The sequence below is a fragment of the Choloepus didactylus genome, chromosome 13 (assembly GCF_015220235.1).
Source record: "Choloepus didactylus isolate mChoDid1 chromosome 13, mChoDid1.pri, whole genome shotgun sequence".
NCBI classification, from domain to species: Eukaryota; Metazoa; Chordata; class Mammalia; order Pilosa; family Megalonychidae; genus Choloepus; species Choloepus didactylus.
The window spans coordinates 51,993,705-52,006,870 of record NC_051319.1 but is presented as its reverse complement, the minus strand read 5'-3'; the positions used below and the strand labels follow the sequence as shown (position 1 = coordinate 52,006,870).

General features: G+C 39.1%; 1 protein-coding gene and 1 non-coding gene across 2 annotated transcripts in view; one reads left to right on the top strand and one right to left on the bottom strand.

The window, feature by feature from the left end:
- The window catches only part of EPB41L4A (erythrocyte membrane protein band 4.1 like 4A), a 295,867-nt gene that overhangs the window by 125,667 nt on the left and 157,034 nt on the right, over positions 1–13,166 (top strand).
- On the bottom strand, positions 9,415–9,517 carry LOC119508634. The gene has a single exon (XR_005211534.1). It is a non-coding gene; the product is annotated as a U6 spliceosomal RNA (small nuclear RNA).

The following is a 13,166-nucleotide window of genomic DNA, read 5'->3' as shown; positions in this document are numbered from 1 at the left end:
CTCACCAAAGTGGTTGGTATAGATTCTTGGATGTCTCTTGGATAGTGAACAAAGGAAAGAACTTGGAGATGATGATTTTTGAGGGATGAAAGGATATTTATTAAAGTAATTTTGTCCTGAAAGTCATTTATAATCCTATAATAAAAAAGAGCTTACATTAATTTAAAACCCACTATAATTTAACAATTATTTTCCAAATCATTTAATAATGTAAATGTATAAGCATTTTTTGTACTGAGACTGTGTGTATCTGAGGTGAAGTTCTTTCTGAGACTCAGTCAAAAGTCAAATTTTTGGTTTTCTGTGCTCTTGAACTGCTGTTGAAATGTAGATTTTCTCTTCCTTCATTGGTTCTCCCAGCCTCTGCTGGGTCCTTTGGGGTCTATTCATGAGGAACACGACTGTCTGTGAGTGGTGGCCCCAGGAATGTTCTAGGATGAGAACAGGCAAGCAAATGGAATTCCCTTGATGGCAATAATGGTGACTTTTCTTGAGTTAGTTTCATAACCTCTTCTGTTTCACAGGATGATTTCACAAGGTAGGAGTAAAAAATTGGGTGTTGGTTGGCTTTCCCCAGAAAGGAATAGCTTTCTAAAGGTAAGCAGTCATTAAGTGAATACTTCAAAGAAAGGGAAAGGACATATTCAGAAGTTCGCTGAATACTGTTCTATACAGGCCATAAGTCAATATAGCAATACAGTAAATCTATACTGAAAGATTAAATTGAAGGCTACAGAAGGTATCTTGCATTGCATTCATATTTTTGAAATAACATTTTTCCTATCAGAGAAAAATACAGTTTCTTGATCTTATCTAGTATGTTAGACTCTGCCTGGAAAGATTGACTGTCTTGCTAAAATTATATAGACCTTATCTGTTCTGCTTGCCCCCACCCTTTTTTTTACTTTGCAAATAAAAAAATTGAAAACCTGGAGAATTTCAGACAATGGCTATTATTGTTACAAAAGAATTAGCAGTTGGTATTTGTTGAAAGTTTTGCAAGATTTATATTAAGACCAAACATTTTTTTCCTCTTATTTTTGCCCATAACATTTGGCATTCATGGTAGTGTTTGTAATACAGATTTTAGGAGAAAATAAAAACTTGTGTAGAAGGAGAAAGCTCTTAAATCATGTTGTTTTGACATTGGTAAGAACACTTAGTGTGTAAGTGTCAGGAAAAAAACTAATTTTTAGCTTCTGAATTTCTGTGATTTATTTCTGGTGAACTCAGATAAAATACAGAGATTCACAACATTGCTTCATCTTTGCATGTTCAAATGTGTTGTCTGATTGTCTTATAGTTCCTTTTAATTTTAGGAAGCTGTGAGAATACGACCATGAAATTTTGCACTTCCTGTAGGTACCCATTTCTCCAAAGTATACCATTCACAGAGCACTGATGTAGTGGATTGGAGTAGGAATGCTTGATTCTATTCCTGATTCTCCTCTCTTGGGTACTGAGGCAGAACTTAGGAACTTCCTCAGGAAAAAACTTAGGGTGAACCTTTTCACTGCAGAGTGACAGGCAGCCAAGGCATAACTTGAAGTTTCTGGGAAAATTGTCAACAAATGCAAATTCATATTTCCTTTTCCTCTCTCTGAGGGTACATTGTTAGGAGCAGTCCTGCATATCCCATAGTTATTTAGGGTAAATAAGAATTTAAAGAATAACCTATGTTAGAGAATCACAGGACAATGTGAAAAGTTTTTGTCTTAAAAATAATGATTTTCATGAGTGTTAACCTGAATTACTGTTAATTAGATGGATTTTGTGTTTTGTTTTGCTCTTTTTCTGCACCCCAAAGCTTGTTTTTTTTTAATTCATTTTTATTGAAATATATTCATATATCACGTAGTCATACAAAATAAAGTGTACATTCAGTTGTTTACAGTACCATTATATAGTTGTGCATTCATCACCAAAATTAATTTTTGACATTTTCATTACCACACACACGAAAGTAATAAGAATAAAAACTAAAGTGAAAAAGAACACGGGGTGCCTTTTTTTTTCTTCTTCCCCCATTTTTCTACTCATGCGTCCATAAACTAGACAAAGGGGAATGTGGTCCATATGGCTTTCCCAATCACATTGTCACCCCTCATAAGCTACATTTTTATACAGTCGTCTTCAAGATTCATGGGTTCTGGGTTGTAGTTTGATAGTTTCGGGTATTCATTGCTAGCTATTCCAATTCTAGGCAACCTAGAAAGGGTTGTCTATATTGTGTGTAAGAGTGCCCACCAGAGTGACCTTTCGGCTCCTTTTGGAATCTCTCTGCCACTGAAGCTTATTTCATTTCCTTTCACATCCCCCTTTTGGTCAAGAAGATGTTCTCCATCCCATGATGCTGGGTCTAGATTCCTCCCTGGGAGTCATATTCCACGTTGCCAGGGAGATTTACACCCCTGGGTGTCAGATCCCACTTAGTGGGGAGGGCAGTGATTTCACCTGCCAAGTTGGCTTAGCTAGAGAGAGAGGGCCCCATCTGAGCAACAAAGAGGCATTTGGGAGGAGGCTCTTAGGCACAATTATATGGAGGTCTAGCCTCTCCTTTGCAGCAACAGTCTTCCCAAGGGTGAGTCCTGTGGTAGGGGGCTGAACTCATCAAACCACCAGTCTCCTATGTCTGAGAGTAACCATTGAGGTGGGGCAGCCCAACACCCCTGCATTCTCCACCAGCTCCTCAAGGGGGCTCTGCATATTTTTTCATTTTTTTAAATTAACTCTTTTTTTTTTTTTTTTTTTTTAAATCACAGGGACGAATGCCTGAGCAATGATGCTGTTTTAGTTTTCTTGTTGCTAAAGCAAATACCATGCAGTGGGTTGGGTTAAACAATGAGAATTTTTTGGCTCACAGTTTTGAGGCTAGGAAAAGTCCTAATCAAGGCTTTATCAAGGTGATGTTTTCTTCCAAAAGACTGGTGTTGGGGCTGCCTGCTGATGATCCTTGGTCCTTGGTACCTCTGTCACATGGTGACAGTGCACATGGCGGCCTCTCCTGGTCTCTCCATTCTCTTCCAGGTTCTGTTGACTTTCAGCGTCTTGCTCTTCCCTCTGTGTCTTTTTCTCTCTGTGACATTCCCTGTAAGACCCATCCTGGGCCACACCTTATCTGAAGTAACCTCATCAAAACGTCCTGTTTACATAGGTTGATACCCACAGCAATGGTCTGCGTTTAAGAACATGTTTTTCTGGGGTTCAGAGCTCCAAACCACCACAGATGCTTAGTAATTAAGATCTGTATAGCGATGAATTTGAGGCTCTCAGAGGCACTAATTAGGTCAACTCTGGAGGCAAATAAAAAGGGAAAACATGGTAGCATCTGGGGCTAAAAGGAGAAGAAAGGTGGCTTAGAGATAAGAGATGACAAAATTCAGTGACAAGCCCTAGGCTCTCTGACCCCCACCCCATCCCCAGCCATGAGCAATGGATGGTGCCTTGGGGCCTTGCCTGAGCTCTGGCCAGGTCAGGGTCGGTTAGGCATCTGCATCCTGCAGCACTGTCATCAGTGGAGGTCAACAAGCAAGGTACAAGCTTGTGAGCTGGGCTGGTGGTGGCTGAAGGACTGTGGAGCAAAGGACTGGGAGGACTTCATGCACATCTCAGAGATTCAGTGTGTGTGGTTTAAGGAGACAGACAGCTGCTCTAGAGAATTAGAGAGCAACATTACTGAAAAATATGTTCCCTAGATGGATGCACCTCACATGGCAGAGAACCTTTCTGCACTGGAGAACCAGGACAGCAGAGAGGCCTGGATCTGGGTGTTGTTTCTCCTCCTCCTCCTCCTCCCCTCTCCCCCCTCTCTTTTCCTCTTCCCCTTCCCTCCCTCCTCCTCCCCCTTCCTCCTTCCTTTTTTTTTTTTTTTAAACAATATATCTACTTTTCCTTTTATTATTCATTCTTTTGGTGCCATATATAAGAATCCATTGCCAAATATAAAGTCATGAAAATGTCTCTATGTTTCCTTCTAAAAATTTCAGTTGTAGTTGTTATATTTATGTCATTGATCCATTATGAGTTAATTTTCTACATGATATATGAGTCTATTTTCCTTCTTTTATATGAAGACATCAAGTTTTCCTTACTGCATTTGTTGAAAAGATTGTTTTTCCTCATTAGTTGTAAATCAATTGGCCATAGATAAATGGATTTACTTTTTGGGACTCTCAATTCTATTTCAAAGGTCTGTATGTTTTTCTTTATCTAAGCACCATGAGAAACCACAACTGGTTTCTATTACTGTAGCATTATAACAGGTTTTTTTTAAAAAAAGCAATTTTATTGAGATATAGTCACGCACTGTACAATCCATCCAAAGTATACAATCAGTGGCTCCCAGTATCGTTACATAGTTGCACATTCATCAGCACAGTAAGTTTTAGTGCATTTTAATTACTCCAATAATAATAATAATACAAAATAAAAATACAAAAGAAAACCCCAACATCCCATGACCCTTATCCCTTCTCTTGTTGACCCCTAGTGTTGGTGTGGTACATTTGTTACTGTTGATGAAAGAATATTACGATATTGCATTAATTATAGTCCATAGTTTGCAATAGGTACATTTTCTCTCATTTACACTCTATTATTAACTCCTTGTAATAGTGTTGTACATTTATTCTAGTTCATGAAAGAACTTTTTTATTTTTGCACTATTAATCACAGTCATTGTCTACCACAGGATTCACTATGTTATACATTCCATATAAGCCCACTTGTAATTGTGCTTAGGAGTCCCCCCCAGAGAGCCTCTGTGTTGCTCAGATGTGGACCCCTCTCTCTAGCTAAGCTAACTTGGTAGGTGAACTCACTGCCCTCCCCCCATGTGGGACGTGACTCCCAGGGGTGTAAATCACCCTGGCAATGCAGGAAATGAAATGATTCCTGGAGATGAGCCTGGACCCAGCACTGCGGGAATGAGAGGATCTTCTTGACCAAAAGGGGGAAGAGAGATGAAATAAAGTAAGGTTCCAGTGGCTGAGAGATTTCAAATGGAGTCAAGAGGTCACTCTGGAGGATATTCTTATGTGCTAATAGATACCACCTTTTAGTCTTTAGTGTGTTAGAATGCCTAGAGGGACATACCTGAAGCTGTCAAACTGCAACCCAGTGACCTTGCTTCTTGAAGATGACTGTCTAACTATGTAGATGGCAGAGTGTGACTGTGTGACTGTGGAAACCTTGTAGCTCACACTCCCTTTATCTAGTGTATGGACAGTTTAGTGGAAGAATGGGGACAAAATTTAGATAAAGAATAGGGTGGGATGGAGGGGATGGAAAGAGTTAGGGGTTCTTTTTTGCTTTTATTTTTAGTTTGGAATAAGGAAAAGATTCAAAAATTGATTCTTTAAATACACAACTGTTTGATGGTGCTGTGAATAATTGAGTGTGCACTGTGGATAACTGTAGGGTGTGTAAATGTATCTCAAACTGTATTTAAAAAAGTAAATGAACAATGGGAGGAGGGAGGAATGGGATGTTATGGATGTTCTTTTTAATTTTAATTTTATTTTTTGGAGTAATGAAAATGTTCAAAGTTTGATTGTGGTGATGAAAACACAACTATATGACAGGACTGTGAAACACTATACACTTTGATTCTATGTTATGTGATTATATTTCAATAAAATTGCAAAAAAATTTTTCCCCCAACTCTCAGTAGTTTTGTAGAATCAAATTAGAGAACATGTAAAAGCTTCTGATAAGTTAAGAGTGTAGGAAGGTGTTTCCAATTGAAACTAGGATGGAGGAAAATGTATTGCTGGTGATAGTCTTTAAAAAGAAAATGTAGTGTGGTGGGAAAAGGAAACAGTCTAGAGGAAAGGAGAGGGAAAATCAAATAAGCTCTTGAGGTCTTAAACACTTTTGAAATTTCTTTGAAGATGAGTTTTGTTGATATTGAAAGCGATAGTAAGGATAAATGTGACATTCCAATGCTTCTGGTATTAAACTTGGGGATTATAATCTTGTCCTGTTTTAAAGTTAGCACTTGAGACTCCTTTATAAATTACCCCTTCAAAGGCAGTTCTGTGTAATTAGAACTTTTCCCAAAATGTGGAAATCAACGATGGTTTTGAGAATCAGGCTACTGGAACTGTTGCTCCGTGATTTCAGAAGTCAAAGAAGGGGGAAACATCCCACACACAGATACAGTCATGATGCAAATGTCCTCTTCCACCATTGAACTATTCTTTTACATCACCAGAAGAATAAAAACATTCAGGTGGCATTTTCCCAACTTCCTGACCATTGCACCCCCCTCCTCCCCCCAACTCTCACACTTAGTTTCTTCTATCCATTCATTCCTCCCATCACAATGGACAGGCCCATTGCCTCTGCCCTGGATCTCATTCCCTCTTGAGTCTTCTGTTTCAAATCTCTAGCTCTCTCTCTCTCTCTTCCCTCTTTTCCATCCATGTTTGGACATGTTCAAGTATCTCCCATTTAAAAACCACCCTTCCTCCACTCCCATGCCTCCTCTGTCTTCTGCCATGTGTGGCTTCCTTTCTGGCACACCTAAACTCCTGAAAGCCGTGTCTAAATTCATTGTCTCCACTTCTCAAATCCTGTTCATCCCTCACCTTCTCACAGTGTAGCTTTGATCCCTGTCATGCCCCTGAAACTGTCCTCAGTGTCACCAGGTGCTAAATCCAAGTTGCACTTTTAGCCCTTATCTAACTAACTTGACCTTTCTTTTGCATTGACACTAAGTACTCACTCCTTGAAATCTCATTTTGCTCTTACCAGAACAGGCTCTCATTCTCCTTGTTTTTTTGTTTCAAGTTGTCTTCTAGTTATTCCTATTCAGTCTTCTTTATGATCATCTTTTTGTCTGCCCATTCCTTAAAATGTTGAAATGCACCCAAATTTTAACCTTGAATATCTTATGTTCTTCCTTTGTACAGCCTCATCCATCTAATGCTACCTGTTCTGGCATGCTTTTTCTTTGAAATAATTCCCTTAAAAAATTTAAACCATGTATATATTTGTATCCTTCCCACTGCCCTGCAATGCTTTATTACTGAACAGTAATAATTGTCATCCATTGAGTTCTAAAAGGGAGACTCAACTCTGTACCCTTGACCCTGTGTAGTGTGCTCTTCTTGCATCCCGATTTATTGTGTTTGCAGTGTGTGTGAGATTTCGCTTTCTGTCATTGATTTTTTGTCCAAACACCTATAATGACTGAGATGTGTGTGAGTGATAATGTAAGTCCTGTTCACAAAGACACAAAGAAAGATTGTCAAACTGGATTATTACAAGTTGAAACTTTTACTATCTGAATCATCTTCAGGCATTTGGTGGAGGAATAGAGGGCAGAGATTAAGAAGCAGAAAGGTCTTCTGGGATATCCCTTTGATTTTATGAAGAGCATTGTAAACATCACAGCAGCCTGGGAGGACGGATGACAGCATATGTAGGGTACTTGAAAGAGACCTGGGGAAAACTAGGACTGAAGGCCTTTCAGGAATCTTGAAGGGGACTGGAAGGGAATGCTGGAAGCATCTTCATAGGGGCCTGAAGCACTGAAGTTCTCTGAAGAGCACAGGCATACCTCATTTTACTGTGCTTTGCAGATACTGTGTTTTTTAAAGATTGAAGGTTTGTGGCAGCCCTGGGTCGGGTAAGTCTGTCAGTGTCATTTTCCCAATAGCGCGTGTTCACTTTGTGTCTCTGTGCCCCATTTTGGTAAGTCTTGCAATATTTCAAACTTTTTCGTTATTATATCTGTTCTGGTGATCTGTGATTCTTGATGTTACTATTATAATTGTTTTGGAGTGCCATGAACTGTGCCCATGTAAGATGGTGAACTTAATAAATGTTGTATGTGTTGTGACTGCTCCACTGACAGGCTGTTTCCCTTCTCTCTACCCCTCCTCAGACCTCCCTATTCCCTAGACAAAACAATATTGAAATTAGGCCAATTAATAACTTTTCAGTGGCCTCTAAATGTTCAAGTGAAAGTTGCATATCTCCCACTTTAAATCAAAAGCTAGAAATGATTAAACTTATTGAGAAAGGCATTTCAAAAGTAGAGCTAGGCTAAAAGCTAGGCCTATTGTGCCAAATAGTTAGCCAAATTGTGAATGCAAAGGAAAGGTTCTTGAAGGAAATTGAAAGTGCTACTCCAGTGAACACACAAATGAAAAGAAAATGAACCAAAGGAGAAAGTTTTAGTGGTCTTGGATAGAAGATCAAACCAGCCACAACAATCCCTTAAGCCAAAGCCTAACTCAGAACAGGACCCTAACTCTCTTCAGTTCTGTAAAGGCTGAGAGAGGTGAGGAAGCTGCAGAAGAAAAGTTTGAAGCTATCAGAGATTGTTTCATGAGTTCTAAGGACAGAAGCTGTCTCATTTGGTCACACTAAACAACAGATGTTTAATGAAGGTGAAACAACCTTCTTTTGGAAGAAGATGCCATCTAGGATTTTTAGCCAGTGAGGAGAAGTCAATGTCTGCTTTCAAAGTTTCGAAGGAAAGGCTGACTCTCTTGTTAGGGGCTAATGCAGCTGGTGCCTTTAAATTGAAGCCAGTGTTCCTTTATCATTCTGAAAATCCTAGGGCCCTTAAGAATTATGCTAAACCTACTCTGCCTGTGTGCTGTAAATGGGACAACAAAGCCTGGAGGACAGCACATCTGTTTACAGCATGGTTTACTGAGTATTTTAAGACCATTGCTGAGACCTACTGTTCAGAAAAAGAGATTCCTTTCCTTTCAAAATATTGGTACTCATTGACAATGCACCTAGTCACCCAAGAGCTCTGAGGGAGATGTGTAATGAGATTTAATGTTTTCATGCCCACTAACCCAACATCCATATTGCAGCTCATGGATCAAGGAGTAATTTTGACTTTCAAGTTTTATTATTTAAGAAATACATTTCATTACATTATAGCTGCCATATAGTGATTTTGTTGATGAATCTGGGCAAAGTCAATGGAAAACCTTCTGGAAAGGATTCACCATTCCAGAGGCCATTAAGAACGTTCTTGATTCATGGGAGGAGGTCAAAATATTAACATTAATGGGAGTTTGGAAGACATTGATTCCAGCCCTCATGAATGACCTTAAGGGGTTCATGACTTCAGTGTTGGAAGTAACTGCAGATGTGGTGGAAATAGCAAAAGAACTAGAATTGGAAGTGGAGCCTGAAGATGTGACTGAATTGCTGCAAACTTGTGATAAAACTTTAATGGATGAGTTGTTGCTTCTTATGGATGAGCAAAGAAAATGGTTTCTTGAGATGGAATCTACTCCTGTAAAGATACTGTGAACATTGTTAAAATGACAACAAAAGTTTTAGAGCATTAAATAAACTTAACTGATAAAGTGGCAGCAGGGTTTGAGAAACTTGACTCTAATTAACCATATTCCCATATATATTGAGCGCTGTTAATTACACCAAAATATGGAATACCTCGTGAATTTGCATGTTGTCCTTGTGCAAGGGCCACGCTAATCTTCTCTGTATTGTTCCAATTTTGGTATATTTGCTGCTGAAGCGAGCATGCCAATACAAGATTTTTTTTGATAAATGCTTTTATCTAATTGCATACTTTATATTTTCATGCTAAAGGTTGTAGTTCTTTCAGTTTTTGGAAAATATCCAACACATAACCCGTTAGTAATGCCAGTCATTATCAAACCACTCAGCCAAATCAACTTGCTTTCCATTAGAAACATTCGTCAGTTTAAATAAATAAAAATGTTAGCATGTATTCTTGTGAAAAGTATTTCACTTTGAAATCTCATTTCTCAGATGGATATACAGATAGATAAGGTACCCTGTTTTGCCACCTGGATATGATAGATGCCTTCAGTAAGTCTCACCAAAACTTTGATTTGTTTTATTCTTATGGGACTCTTCCTCATGAGCCATGCATATTTTGCTAATTGCTGGAGGATGGAAGTTGCAAGATCATTAAACAAAAATAACCACTCTCTCTGCTGCCCTAGTCTATAGCATATCTGAATTCAAGACAGTCCAACAAGGCCAAAATACTATGCATCTAACACCTTGCCTAGTCCTTGTCAGAAATATGTATAATATGGGGAAAGACATAAGGTCCTCCTCTGGTTTATGGTGTCTTTATTAAAGGCAACTTTGCTAACACTGGTGTTTTAAATTGTTTCTGTGTTCACCTCTTGGAGGTTTCACATTCTGAGGTGGTGCACCATAATGAGATTGAGATGGGCAAGAAGTGCCTTCTACTGTAAATTGGGAAAGGGGAATTATGCAAGAGGGCATGGTGGGAAAGGAGAACTTCATGACACCTTTGTCTCAGGCATGTCCTTAGGTAGTTCAGTTTTAGGTGAGAGTGTATATGGAATCTGGAAATTAAGTCCCTCATAACTGTCTGTTGTCTATGTTCCCTTTGGAAAGTCCCCACGCTCCCCTTGCCAAGGTGCACACACATCCATCTGTTTAATAGTTTAGTGAATGCCACCAACTCTTCCTCGTAGCCCACCAGTCGCCAGCCCAGGCAGTTCTACCGTAGTAGCTCGAGTGACCGTGCAATTCACCATCGAAACCAGGGTATTTTTGAGAGTGAAGAGGAGCCCTGTGCATAACCAATACAAACAGAGACAACAACTGGTATAAACAGGGACTCATGTCACTTATTAACCTTTCTAGAACCAACCTGCATTTCATTTCTACTTCAGGCTGTCATCAGAATAGGCTGCCCTGTTTCTTATCTTGCTCTATCCTGTATGTTTCCTCTATTACATTTGCAGTTTTCTTTCAGAAAGGCAACTTTAATAATGTCTACTTTGTGGCTCAAAATTTTTCGAGTCCCTAATGGAAAATCTGAATTCCTTAACGTGGCTAAGGGTTCTTCAAGATGTGGCCCTTGCTTACTTTTGAGCTTCTTTTTTTGCAGCACTGCTCTCCTCTTCACTTCCCCTGCCTTCACCCCCCATCCACACCCACATCCCAGGTACTTTACAGCCCCAGTGAACTTTCTGCAGCCTCTAAATGTACATCAGTGTCTCTGAGAATTGCTGTTGCTGCTTTCCTTGCCTGAACACCCTGCTTATTCTTGCCCCTCTCCCTTATTTGTACCTGGTTAAATCCTGTTCTTTCTTATGACCCAGTTTAGGTGTCTCTGTCTCTGATGTCTCCTTCCCAAAATGTTCCCTCTCCCCCCCAAGAACGCCATAGGCTGACCCTTTCACTTGTCCCATTGTGTTATAGTTTCCTGGTAAATAATAGCCTCTCACTTGATTGGAAACTCCTTGAGGGGCGTTTTGTGTCCTGTTCATTAATATATTACCACCTTCTACAACTTCACAGTAAAGAAGAAGCCAGATAGAGGTGCCTAGACAAGCATGCCCCCACCGCTCCCCCTGTCTGCTGCCTCCTTCCCTACTGTTCTCAGAATTTATTGCTTTGCTTTTCTTACGAAAGGTCTCTCCTGCTGTACATGTTACTAGATTTTAACTATGTGTATGTGTGTGTGTGTGTGTGTATTTAAATATTTAAAGCTTTACTGAGATGTTAGGGAGAAGTTAAGTTGAAGTTTTTCGGTATTGTAAGGAATTATAGATATTTAATATTCTTAGTGCGCTGGCTTGTCTAGTAAGAGGTAGTGTAATATGGTTAGAAGAAAACCTGTTGTGTGAATTGAATGGTTGTAGATCCCATGACTGAAAAAAAAATTACTTATAATGAACAATTTTCTTAATAAAACAGATTTTTTTTTTCTCCTTCTGTATTTGATGAGTACAGTCCAATAAGAAGGGAAGAGATGGTGTCTTTCTAGAACTGTTTTCCGTTTAGAGGTGGTCCGATCTCTTCTGAGGTGTCAGAATGCAGGAGCTGACATGGTAGTGCTGCGAGGGGAGCCTGCTGGCTGCTGTGCACAGAGCTGTGTGGTGTGTAGTCTGGCTCCCTCACTGAGGGACCTGGGGAGGCAGAGCAGGCTTCGATGGTTTTTCACTTTCTTTGTTATGTGTGTTGATTTTGACATGGGTTTGAACATGCTTCTGAAGATCTAAATTTGCTTAGGGTCATCTCCACAACAAATCTTGAACTTAATTCTTTTATATTTCTACCCTCCCCCTACCCTTTCTCTTTCTCATAGCTCCTCAGAATAGACATGAGGGTATGTTCCATGGGTCATGCATAGTAAAATATTTTATCCCAAGGCTTTCATAAGTTTGTTGTCTTCCAGGTTTAGGGGAAGTTCTTTCTTCCTTAGTGGTGCCCAGTGCCTTTTTTCATCAAAATTGATTAAAAGGAGGGACAATTGAAAATGAAAAAGGTACAAAATACTTTAAAACAAAACTTTCAGGAATGGCAGAAACCTCAGTATACACTGTAAAGCAAGGTATGCAGGTGTGCTAAGTGGTCTTCTTTGTCAAAACAACAGGTGCCTGAGAAATTTCTGTGACCTGCACCTTCTTAGTTATATAATTGTGTGAAAGGATTCTTGCCAATTGGTTATTGGTAAAGCAGTAGCTTTAGAGTTAATGATTCTAGACAGTTTCTTGATTATCATAGGAAGCTAGTTTTTTTTTTTTTTGTTTTTTTTTTTTAAATCCAGAGTTTTTATAAAACCTGTTAACTTGACCTTGACTTAACCTTATTCTGAATTTTAAGAGGATTTTCTTCATGAATATAAAAAGAGATTTGATCGGGATGTGCCGGTAGCCTACTAATAAAATTTATTTTATGGAACAGTTCCAATGTAATTTTGTCTTGAATTTTATAAAATTTCGAATATAATGTATGTGCTAAAAGTTAAGGAGACTAGTGTCTGGTGTCTATTTTTTTATTACCTGTTTCAGGAAGAAAAGTGTTTCAGAAAATGTTCCAAGGTGAGCAGATGTTTTCTTTGTGGGGGTAGGACTTATTTGCCTACTTTCCCTTTGTACTGTAAATTTTGAAAGTTGCTTTATGAATTAACAGAAATTGGCCTTTTCAAAGCTGATAATATATAGAAACTTAGATTTTTCTTGCAAGGTACCTATCAGTTTTTTGGGTTCTAGGATTTTTTTTTCAAGAAATGTCTTGTTTTAAATTCTTCAGTGTTACGCTTTTACCCTTATCAGCACCCCTGACTTGGGACCATGAGGAGAGAAGAGTGTTTGTTATTTCTCGTCACCACTCAATCAGGCAGCAAATATTTACAGGGTGACCACCCTGTCTCA